The 12,552-nt window shown below is 44.4% G+C and overlaps 1 long non-coding RNA gene across 1 annotated transcript; it reads left to right on the top strand.

Annotated features, from left to right (window-relative positions):
* The first annotated feature begins 4,613 nt into the window (after positions 1–4,613).
* On the top strand, positions 4,614–12,242 carry LOC139059411 (uncharacterized). Its single transcript, XR_011514144.1, has 3 exons — positions 4,614–4,717; positions 6,221–6,357; positions 11,443–12,242. It is a non-coding gene; the product is annotated as an uncharacterized lncRNA (long non-coding RNA).
* The last annotated feature ends 310 nt before the right edge of the window (positions 12,243–12,552 follow it).

Genomic DNA, 12,552 nt, shown 5'->3' with positions numbered 1-12,552 from the left:
CATGCCGTTTGCATGCCGAGCCACTTACTTCACGTATGCATTTACATGCGGGATCCATTATAAAGGCTGTGAAGTATTCCACAGCAGCATCGATTTTTAAAGAACACATGTCATCCCATGATATACTAGTTAAATTTCGGAATTCCTCCCAGTCTGCTGTGTCAATCTTCCACCTAGGAGCCTGTGGTAGATATTCATTTTCTTTAAGTGTTCTTAATAGTATGGGGAAGTGGTCGCTTCCGTAGGGATTATTTGTAACTTCCCATTCGAGTTCGGGCAGTATAGACGCGGAAACTATACTAAGATCTATTGACGAAAAGGTTCTGTTTGCAAGAGAGTAATATGTGGGTTCTTTCTTATTAAGAAGGCACGCTCCAGAATAAAAAAGGAACTGCTCAACGAGACGACCTCGCGCATCAATACGAGAGTCTCCCCACAAGCTGCTGTGTGCATTGAAATCGCCAAGAACAAGATAAGGTTCTGGCAATTGATCTATCAAGGACTGAAATTCATGTTTGTTTAGTTGGTAATGCGGGGGTAAATCGAACAAATAGTGATGAGTTTGTTCAGCAGGACAACTCGAACCGCTACTGCTTCGAGGGCCGTTCGTAGCTGTAAACATTGACACGCTATGCTTTTTTGAATTACAATGGCAACACCGCCAGATGATGCCATAGCATCATCGCGATCTTTGCGGAAAGTAATGTGCTGTCGAAGAAAATTAGTGTGTTTTGGTTTTAAGTGTGTTTCCTGTAGACACAGCACTTTTGGATTGTGTTTTTGAATGAGCTCTTGCACGTCATCAAGGTTTCTGAGAAGACCTCTGACGTTCCATTGAATTATTTGTGTATCCATATTGGGTGATAATATGTGCTGTGTGTACAGAGACAGAAGTAGTGTTTATGGAAATTACTGTGATTAAATTACAGAGCCCTTTCGAGGCCCTGTAACGGGAGTTTTGCCCTTTCTGGAGCGTTCGAGTGAACCTCGCCGCTCCTTAGGCGCTTGGCGCCCCTGGAGGATAGGTGTAGTGTCCATTGCCTCTTGTGAGGCGCCGGACACCTGCTCTTGCGAGCGAGAAGTCACCAGGGAGAGTCTCGCCTTGGAGGGCAAGACCCCTGCGCCCACCAGCCCGGAGGTCGATGAGGTTCCCTGGGGGATTTGGCTGCGCCGGCCGTTGCCAGCGCTGGAAGGGACCTGGGAGGTTGAGGCAGCCTCGGCTGCACCCACCTTCGGGGTCGATGATCCCTTCTCCTCGGTTGACGGAGCAGCGCTAGCTGCAACCGCCGCGGGGGCGGATGGCGTAACTGCCAACTCACTGCTTGAGGGTCGGACAGCCGCCGGAGGCCGTTGTGACGCTGCCCCCTGACGCGCCACATCGGCAAAGGTTTTCTTGGGCAGGTATGATACCCGCCTTCGTGCCTCTTTGAACGAAATATTGTCTTTTACTTTTATAGTTACAATTTCTTTTTCCTTTTTCCATGAGGGGCACGACCGCGAGTACGCGGCGTGATCCCCTTCACAGTTTACACAGTGGAGAGAGTTATTACATGCTTCAGTGGCGTGTTCAAGGGCACTACATTTCGCACATGTTTGGCGGCCTCGGCAGCTCTGCGAGCTGTGGCCGAAACGCTGGCATTCGAAACACCTTAGGGGGTTCGGTACATATGGTCTGAAACGGAGCTTGATGTACCCGGCCTCTACAGACTCGGGCAGAATACTTGAACCGAATGTGAGTATTAGGTGCTTCGTTTGAATTTCTTTACCATCCCTTCTGATCTTAATTCTTCTGACATTGACAACGTTCTGCTCACTGAAGCCCTCCAAGAGCTCAGCTTCTGTCAGCTGGAGCAAACCGTCATCAGACACAACGCCGCGGGTGGTGTTCAGAGTGCGGTGAGGAGTTACTGTCAATGGAACATCCCCAAATGACACTAGACTGGGCAACTTTTCGTATTGTTTCTGGTCATATAGTTCTAACAGGAGATGGCCACTTGCCAGCCTTGATACCTTGTAGCCTGGACCAAGGACATCAGTTAAGGACTTGGAAACTAGAAAAGGGGAGATATTTCGTACTTGCTTATCGGATTTTTCAGAGTGGATGACATGATACCGTGGGAAGTTGGGTCTTTCACGACCAAAGAACTTGAACACATCTTCGGTGCGCCCTCTTTTGTGAGGGTGATCAAGGAGGGGAGGGAAGGAACTAGCCATAGAATAATGTAATTTTCGGCGATAACGCCAACCACCCACCGTGGAGCCCTACAAGGGGACGTTACAGGGACTGTAAAAACAGGTCCTGCAAACGCCAGCTGTACGTTATCACTATAACCAAATATGAGATAACCTAGGTTGGTTATTCACACAAGGTTAACCCTTGCTGCCTGGAAAAATTGGAAGTAAACGGAAGCTAGGAGAAGACAGGAAAGGTGGAAAGTGAGAGAAAGACGAAGGCTGGAGGGAGAGAGAGACAGGAAAAGGCAACTACCGATTTCCCCCGGGTGGGTCAGTCCGGGGGTGCCGTCTGGTGAAGCCGAGGCCAAAGGGGTGTGTTGCCTCCGCCGGGGGGGCCTTATAGGTCCGAACACCCGGCATCGGCTCAACCCCCAGGATCCTCTTTTCCCCGGACACGGCTAAGCCGCGCACGGCTACACGCGGGAGGGTCCGACCCTCGTGTGCTCGGGTCCGTGGTGTCGCAACGCAAAGCTGATGATGATGATGATGTGACGACATCCATGCTAGCTTCGCGGCATGTCTTTCATGTTATGTCATGCATGCGTGTCATGCACGTTCTGATAGCTCGATTTCCGCCGATTGCGGGGGGGGGGGGCGCTAGTAGCGGCGTAGCCAAGTGGGGCACACCGGGCACTGGTAACGCTCACTAAAAGTAAAATTTTTGCTGCTGTGGCAATGGCCCCGCTCCTTCCCCCTCCACGGTCAATTGGGACCCCCCCCCCCCACACGAAAAAAGTTTCTGGTTACGCCACTGTGGGGAGGGGGGTGTAAGATTGCTCTAGACCCCTACCCCTAACTTGTCAACGGAAACGGGGGACGGGAGGGCAGCTGCCGCCGGGCCGCAAACCTTAGGCAGCCCAATTAACGGCTGCATTTCCCTTTGGACGTGAATACTGCATTAATGCCATTACACTGTAGGATTCGTGGCGGTTCGAGGGCATGCGACAATAAAAAAAACACATACAGCCCTCAGAAAGTCTTAGCTTGGGCAGATCTTTGGGAGCTGGGCAAGACTCTCACAAAAGAAAAAAAGCTTGGCAACCCTCTTACAGGCATTGTCAACTCTGGGTCCCACCGCTGACTGTACATTTCCGGTAAAAAATCACCCATGAACTCCTCTCGGATTTGTATAAGTGTGCGTAAGCATTGTGACTCTTCCTCATCTACACGCAGTCCATGTCGTTATCAATGTTATGAGACTTGATCCGACAAGTATAAGCGCCAGCGCTGCGGCGACACGGGCTGCTCTGGTCGGCAGCGCAAGCAAAGTACTGCAGGTGGCGGGGCCAGGCGCGCTGCTGACGTTCCGTTCGTTTTGAGCCGTTATCGCTCTTTAGCCCTCCTCATCCGCGACGAACCATTATCAACCGTTCTCCGGCGGCGGCTGCTTGTGGCACGGCCGCGCGAACCGTATCTTGAAAGCGAACTGCATTGTGGACAGAGTGTGCCCACTGCTGAAAACTTCACGCGCTGTGTTCTCACCGTTTACTTCGCTTTGAAAACAGACGCGCGCACACCTATCTTGAAAGTGATCTGCGAAAAGCGCATAGTGCGGCATAAGCTGAAAGCTTCGTGAGCGCAGTGTTCTCGCCGCTTCGGTCGCGTTGAAGCCTTGAAGCGAGAGCTAGCACGAAGGTGAATTCACTCGCTGCTGCGGGTTCTATATTGAACGATATCGTGCGGTACGGACTGACGGACGGATGGTTTTTCTTGTTGGGGAAGTATAGAAATGCTTACGTTATAAAAAAAAAATCGCAGGGTTCGCGAATTTCGCGATAAGAACCAACACCAACCTACTCCCCCACCCCCCGTTGAGCGATGCCGTCTTGATCGCCCCCTCCCAACCCCAGGAGAAGGGACACTACCTTTCTATCTCAGATGAAGAAAGGATGATGAAGCGTTAACAACGACAATAACGGAATTTTCTAACGAGTTGTCTTATGGCCCCTGAGATTTGCGCGCGAAGCTGGCGCGCGCGAACCTGAGAGGCCATAATTGGCCGCTTAATAGCATAAAAACACAAAGATAATGCCAAACGACACAACGAAAAATTCAAACAAAGAACTGATCTTAGCTATACTGTTTGGGGAAAAGAAATAAAAAATTAGGCAGCCGCAACACACGCCACTAAAGCCACCACCGCCGGCATAACGCGGAACCAACTGTTGGCAACATTCATTCGCGCGTCATTGCTTCGTCCGCGTCGTCTCCGCAACGAGAGCCGCCATCTTCTCGCGCCTAACGTTTTGTATGGTTTTGTTCTCTGCAATCCGCGCGCACAGCTCATCGGTGGTTGCACGTCTGCTCGGCGTCGCAATGCGGCCTGCGTCATTTTCTGGTGCTCGCGCAATCGGTGTGAAACATGTCGCATGTGAAATGTTTGATAGAAGTGCCTCACGTCCAAGTGAAGCCGCCGTACGGGTGTATGGCCGTGCGCCCCGTTCTCGGAAGCGTCGACGGGTTTCCGGCATGCGGATTTCAGGTACGTGCAAATGCGTTTCGCCCTCCTATTGAGCTCCGGAGCAAAGCGTGCAATATTTCATGTGAAAGATGCAGTGCCCGTGGTCATGGTGTGAATTTCGAGCGGCAAACGAGAACTTTGGCACTTAGAGCACACCGCGGCTGCTAAGTCAGCGTGGAAATTGTTTTACGTTACCGTAATATGTTGCTGTCAGTCTAATCTGCGGCTTGTGGATAGCTTGCCCATTGGCGTTTGCTTGTGGCAGCGATAGGTGTATAAATGGAAGCGGTAATAATTTTCGAGAGCAGAGCCTTTTCGCTCGATGTTTGGTCGTGTTTATGGCGTTATGAAAGCTAGAAAACTAAATGGCTTGATCGTGCTTAGTTCCAACCCTAAGGGGCGTAACGTTGGCGCTGTATATGTTTGTTTTCGGTGTCACGAGTACCACTTTCATGCTTTTGTTGCATGAGAGTGGTAGCTGCTGCGTGCCGTCTGGGTAGAACACAATAAAAGCAATTTCCTCACTCATACGTATGCAATGTCAGGTAACAAAATTTCCAGCGTTTTATTCGGAGCGTAAATATCCAGTATAGTTTAGTAAGAAACTCAAATTCTGTGTTAGCTTAGTAGGCGTGAAACAAGTGAAACTCGCATTCCTTTTTGAATTGTTCGCCCAAACAGCACCGCCCCCAGATGCGTCATCGGGTAATTGACAGTAGCTTCGCTACGTGAGTTGTTTTATGCGCCTATATTGCCCTGTTAAGTATCCTGTTCATTTATGCTGACGCTCGTTCATCTTGATTTTAAGCGGTTACTATCCCCGAGTACCGGACGATGCCAAACTTGTGAGGTGTAGCAAACGCGGGAAATTCAAAGTGGCGTGGCTGCAAGGCCCTGTTTTTACGTTTCTTGCATTCAAAGCCAACAGACACAGTATCACTGATTCATTTTCCATTTCTGCTGTACTTGATCAATCTAAAGTGACAACTGCATCTGCTCTTTAATGTTCTCCATTTACTGTGTATTCAGCTTGGCTGCCACCTTCTCTTCAGAGGATGCCGCTGTGATAACTCTTTCGTATAGCACATGCCTCTAGGCCCTTGTGTTTCAAGGGCTCCCGCGAGGCAGCAGTGCTCCAAGTAATTTTACCATTCTATATATTTTCTATTTTGCATCATTCTTCCACGATGGATTTTAATGTTAATAGTATTTGTCATTAGTCATCGCCATAATGTTATAGCACGTAGATTTTACGCACTTCACATCGACAATTTTTAGGCCAGTTTACAGCCAAGTCACATCTTCCATAATACATCGTCAACATTACCACTTGTCATGGCGCTCTTTGGCCAAACCTGGCCCTTGCGCCATAAAACACCACACATCATCATCATCAGCTTGGCTGCCAGAAAATGCTTGAATTTCTTTCAGTATCCAAGTGACGAAATATTTCACTGACGGCCGTGTGTGAAACACGCAAGATGACAAAACTTATAGCAAAATGATGAGATATTTCTTTTATAGCGTTTGGACTCGACTTTTGGTGAGGATGTCGATCGACCTTGGGCCTGGCGACAGCACACCCGACATCGCCAAAGTGCAGCCTATCAGTTGAGTGCCCCCGAATGGACCATCAACATTGGAAAATGAAGCAGAGCCAGGTAGGGGCAATTTTTACTTTGGAACAGAATACTGACAGCTGCCTCTTTTTTTAAGAACTAAATAACATATTTACAAACCAATCCTTTCTCTTTGTGCAGCCTACATAGAATAGTTTTTTGCTTGTTATACAGACCTTCAGAAAGCAGTTCTGAACCCTTTTTGCATGCACAAATAAAGAGGAGTGCACTTTCTGAAGAAATTGATGCACTGAAATGTGCGTTCGACACACAGTGAGATGCAAAATAACCAACAACCTTAAAGCGGTAAAAAAAATTTGAAACATGTTCTAACATCATAGCCCGCCTTGGCATACGGATCTAAATATAACAGCAACGGAGGTGCATGCAGAGAAGTGTTTGTAAATGTTTGCAAGATATGTACATTGTCTAAGAAATTGTTTTTATTTACTTGGAGCTTCTTGGTGCCATGGCAGTGCAGTAAAAGCTCAAAATGATGCCCCTGCTTTAAAATTAAATTATGGGCTTTTACATCCCAAAACCTAAAGTTTTGGTAACCTGGCTTCTTTAATGTACACCTGAATCTAAGTGCATAAGCGGTATTGCATTTTACCCTCATTGGAGGGCAGCTGCCATGGCCTAGATTGAAGCTGGGACCAGCATGACTGAGCAGCATGGCATCATAGTAAGTGGGCTATTACACCAGGTCAAAATGAGAAATACTGCTTAGAACTACCAACTTCTTGGCTCACAAGCACTTTGCACTAAGTTAAAGGAGTATGTAGTACTGTCAGTGGCTGTTTATGTACCAATTTCTTTTTAACCTGACTCCATTATTAAAGTGCGAAGCTTCAATTAGTCAAAACCAGCCTAAATTACAGAACCAGCTCAAAACACGCACCATGTATAGCTGGATTTGGACATGAAAATGGAGTCAATTCATGTCGCCGAAAATGGCGGTGGCAGTCAGACTATTTCATGCATTTTGCCTAAAACATAGTCAATAATAATTAATCAATTTCTAAAATATTCTTTTCAAAAAGTTTTTTTCAAGCATGAAAGGAGGAGCCAAATGGTGTTCAGGTGCACGAGCAGTTAGTTGCACGGCACTTCTTGCATGTGTTCACTGGCTTCTTTCTAGCTTGAAAGAAAAATTTGTTGCACCTATTGAGCAGTAGAAAGCTGGATTGGGAATTTTTCAGGATGCTCTACAATTTTCGCACTGACACTTTGGCTTTGAATATAATATTTGAGCAGTTAAGTAATCGTTGCTAACTAATTAACTAATTAGAAGAAATGTAAGAATTGGTTTCACTTCCTCAAAACGATGGCAAACGACATTGCCTTGGTGCTGTCCAGCTACGTGGCACTTGTACATATTTAAAGCTTGCACATGTCATACAGACCACCTGGTAATTACAAGGCATATATAGAAGTGGCTAAGTTGTGTGAGCCAGCCATATGTAGCAAATCATGAGAAACAGCCATGTTTCTTTCACTTAAGGGCATGATAAGATTTACATGCTCGACACCTTGCATCAGTGTGTTCTAGGCGTGTTCGTAGTTTAGCTGCTACATAAACAATATTTCTCCACATGTAAGCTCATATGCATCTGTCAAGTATATTGCCCCGTCTGTCCAAAATAAACCATCCTCGCGCTTCCTTCATTATGTATACATCTGTTGCTGTGCTAAATTTTTAACATGCAACTGCACAAATTTTCATCTAGTTTACATATTTCCTCGTTGTTTGGTGGCTTTATTTCTGAACAAGTTGTTTTCGTTAAACCCTGTTGCACACAGCAGTACACAGCATTTCTGCCTAGAGTGGGAATTGTTTTTTTTTTTCAGATTGACATAAATACACCTTGCCTGGGCAATGTAAGGCATTCTACATAACACGGCCCTGCAATAATGTTTCATATTGCATTCCAGCATCATACAGAACTGTTTACTTACCAAATTAGAATATGTATAAGTGTTGGAAGTAACAGAACTGGAAGAAGCCAGCAGATAATGAGGCCAAGGAAAGCATAGAGGAACATGTTTTAAGTTTTTTATATGAAGTATAGAAATGATGAATTCTAGGTAAGTGAAAGTGGATTAAAAGATATCCACCTCTTGGTGGGGAACGGACCCATAACCTTCACATTACGCATGTGATATACTAACCACTGTGGTACTACGGCCGTGTTCGAGCGTCGACAATCTGAGGGGCCATTGTGGACGGTTGAATGCTGCCTCGGTGGCACAGTGGTTAGTGCATCGCATGCCTAATGCAAAGGCTGTAGGTTCGTTCTCCCCCCATGCCTGTTTTTTTACCATTTTCATTTCCTTTTATCATTTCTACATTTAAATAGAAAATTACAAATAAGTTTCCACGTGCCTTCCCTGGCATCTTCCAGCTGTGATTCAGAAAAATTTTGACCCTCAGTATCCGTTCTTCTCGTTTGGAAGAGCAGGAGCGTCATTTTAAAAATAATGAATTCACCTTGTTCAGCATCTCAATGTGGTCTCAAATCTTATCACAGCATGTGTATTACTAAGTGAAGTTTTTGTTAAGATGATATAGCATGGGACCTAATTAGTAGCCTTTGTGTACAGATATATGACTAGTCTAATAAATAGGAGGATTTTAAGAAGCACTTCTAACATGGTCTGAGCATGTGTTTAAAAAAACTAATCTAGCATGATTTCAGGCATAGCTGTTGCCCCTGAAAAATATTTGGATCATCTGCATTGGCATTGTTTTTAGAGAGCACCAATACTGCTTTGATAGAAGTAGCCTCGTGGAACATGAAGCATTGCTTCTTGCTTAGTCAAGGAAATATTATCTGCATATCTGACGTGCATGTGTCATATGCTCGAATGCTGTTTAAAGGCTGCTAATAAGAAAATTACTTCACTTGCCTTCCAGAGATTGCTTCAGTAGTCTATGCTACTCGATCATAAACAATTTACCAGAGTGAACGTTCATCACAGTTGGCTTTGCAATGTTTATGCAAAATACAATTGCCTACTAGACATGTGACTGCACTAAAACTTGGAATTAATGACCAGTAAGATTTATGGGACCAGCAAAACTTAGTTTATTACTCCAGAACAAAATGCGAGGCACTTCGGTTATTTCTGCCATAGAGTTTCTTACAGTAATTACTAGAGGGAACTCTGGCGCTGCAGTCGTACCACCATGGGAATGATGGGAAGCACATGGATTTGTCTGATATTCGTGCTTGTGAATTCAGACGTTCTTTTGGCTTCGTATATTATACGCTATATAAATCTTATTGTCGTAAATTTCAGCGCAGTCTATACCCTTCGAAGTGCAGAAGACGGCGCCAACACGCATAATTGCTATTAATTGCAACGATTGAGCTTGTCCAGGTAGCCAAATCGAAGGGCACCAAGCGCCTCAAGGCACTAGTATGCCCGCGATAAATTCATCAGGGCGTTGCACTCGCTTGTCGTTACATGCCTCCGTCGCTTAATGGTTTCAATATCAGACTTCTGTTCTAGAGTTCCTGTGTTTGAATCCTGTCGTCGGACGATTTTAATGTTTATTGATTTATTACACAGTATATTGTTGAAAATGACTAGAATACAAAGTCACAAAGCCGTTTGAAGCCAAACAGACGAAGTTTAGGCAAATCCATGTACTTCCCATAATTTCCATGCTGGTACAGCCGTTCTTGTTTGATCTCCTGTGGACACTAACGTCAGAGTTCCCTCTAGTAATTATTGTATGAAACTCTGATTTCTGCGCCTCGCTCGTGCAGAAGCGGCACCACACCTGCTGCGTAAACATGCACTACCTTTCGGCCGAGTGCAGGGAATGCTGTGAACTCGCCATGTACATAGCCTGCACTAAGTAAAACAAATCACAACGTGCAGTTGCTACCACGTTGAACTGGTGGAATGAGTAGTGAAATGCAGTACCTCCTGAACTAGTTCAGAAAGTGCAGGTTAATCAAGTGGAGATTATATAGCAACAGAAGTTGAGTGATTCTGCATTACATTCACGAAATATACTTCATGATACTTTATCATTTATTTCCTCAGTTATTAAGAATCCCTTTTGCATTGTTGGACAAAACTACAGAATGCCAACATATTTTCCAGCATTCACTGGTAGCAAACATGTCAAAACATGTTCTAGTGTCTGGATTGCCGCTTTAGCTGCTAACCCCCAAGTTAATTCCGGAAAATGTACCAAATGTTTTACGTACTCAATTTTCGGTGTCATTTTCTTTCTAAAAATATATTACTTCATTGGTCTCTGGTTAGAAATAACACAAAACTAAGCTGCTCTTGAGGGCAGCTTTCCCTCAATGCCGACTGTAACTCATCTTTGACAACAAGAGCAGCATAACGTCGGGCAGAAAGAGTGCAACTAGTCATTGGCGATATTGGTACTACCTCGAGTCACTAGTACAGCTTGTGATCAATGGTTAAAGGTTGCGACTTTGTTGCTGCCCAATTTTAATTCTGCAGCTGTTACACTTGGGTGTAGCATGTGTACGTACGTGTGCATGCATTAAAATGACTTCACGCTAGAGCAAAGCAACTAGTGCAGAGAGGCATTAGTCATCTTTATATATTTGCTTTGTAAAGATGCACTAACTTTATCTTTTGCAATATAGACTTGGCGCTCATTGGCCAAAGATGCCCTTGTGCTACTAAAACCTACCAATTAATTCGCTTTTTGCAGTAGCAGGTGCTTATTCCTTTTTCAGGATCGGTCTGTGAGTTCTAATTTGTTTTTCTTGAACTGTGCAATTCCCACTCACAGGACTGCATGCCATCTAAGGTGTTCCTTTTTCAATCAAGAATGTTGAGGTTGTGTTTGTGAAACTCGATTTCTTGCCTCAAACGAGCTTGCACAAACTGACCAAGCTGATAATTCTACCTGCTTATATAATAAATGTGTTGCGGTTATGAACCCTCATAATGAATGACACAGAGTATAAAAATTTTATCTAATAAAACAATTTAATGAAAATTTTCATGTTTTTCGCGTTTGTGTTCACTTCTCTACTCCTGTCCGTCTCCTGTCTGCATGCCTCACCTCTTTTTTTTTGCATATTAAATATCGTATAAACTTAACCATGCTTTTTTACCACAATGCAGGGGGAATAGGTTCCGGTAACACTGCATTCAGTATGGTGGCCCAGATGTGTATGCAAGCAACCTCCTTCATGTGGACCAAGAACTACTCTGCAGTGTCTCACTGACTTCCATGCGAAGCCCTCAACATTCTCGTCTCAGTGGAATGGCTGCTCATCTATCTGCGTGTCCATCACCAAGATGGCCAGTTGTAAAGCTCCTGTACCCGTTTAAGACAGCTTAATGATTTTTTTATGTAGTTTTCATGGTTAGCCGTAGAATCTTAACATTTTTGATGTTTCTAACGTTTTTACCTGGCCCAAAGTGGTGCAATAACTTTAAACCAGTGTAATGTATTTAAGTGATGCTCACTCTAATGCCTATCTAGTTTTGTTTGTGTTTAAGAAATTTGAATGTCTGATGAGGTAACAGCATTTAAACTTGTCATCGTAGCTCTTTTCAGTGAGCTGCTAGGAAATAAGATGCAAAACTTATCACACGCCAGTTGTAGCATTTTTGTTTTCAAGACTAAAGTATACATGTTTCAAAAGATGGAAAGTGGGGAAAAAAGCTTCAAGAACATAATCATCCTAGGATTGTCATGTCCTTACAACTCTGCAATGACTAATGCCTCATACATCTTGGGAGCACATTGGTCGCAATGCCTACAAGTATACTTGATAAGAGAATAGCTTGCACTCAGATTTGCCACGCAGTTGATGGCTGATAGCTTTTGTTTGTCGTCTTCATGTTACTACTATGTATTCAATATTCATTTACATGTGCTGCGGTTTTTTGCAGTCACACACACACACACACACACACACACACACACACACACATATATATATATATATATATATATATATATATATATATATATATATATATATATTTTTGTTTCAATAAAAAATTAGTTGAGAGTTAGCGCTCATCCTGTCTGCTTCTAGTCTGTGTCCGTGTCACTTCGCGCTACAATCCAAGATCAGGTTACTGTACCAACTTGCCCAACTTTTTATCCTTGTGTTAAAGACACACTCAGACTTGTTCTTACTTATGTGACCGGTTATTTTTGTGCTTTATAATAAGATGCAGTGCTTTTCAAATGAAAACATGTGATAGTTCGTAGTGAGG

The sequence above is a fragment of the Dermacentor albipictus genome, chromosome 1, assembly GCF_038994185.2.
Source record: "Dermacentor albipictus isolate Rhodes 1998 colony chromosome 1, USDA_Dalb.pri_finalv2, whole genome shotgun sequence".
Lineage (NCBI taxonomy): Eukaryota > Metazoa > Arthropoda > Arachnida > Ixodida > Ixodidae > Dermacentor > Dermacentor albipictus.
Note: the sequence above shows the minus strand (reverse complement) of the source record. Positions and strands in the feature narration are given on the sequence as shown.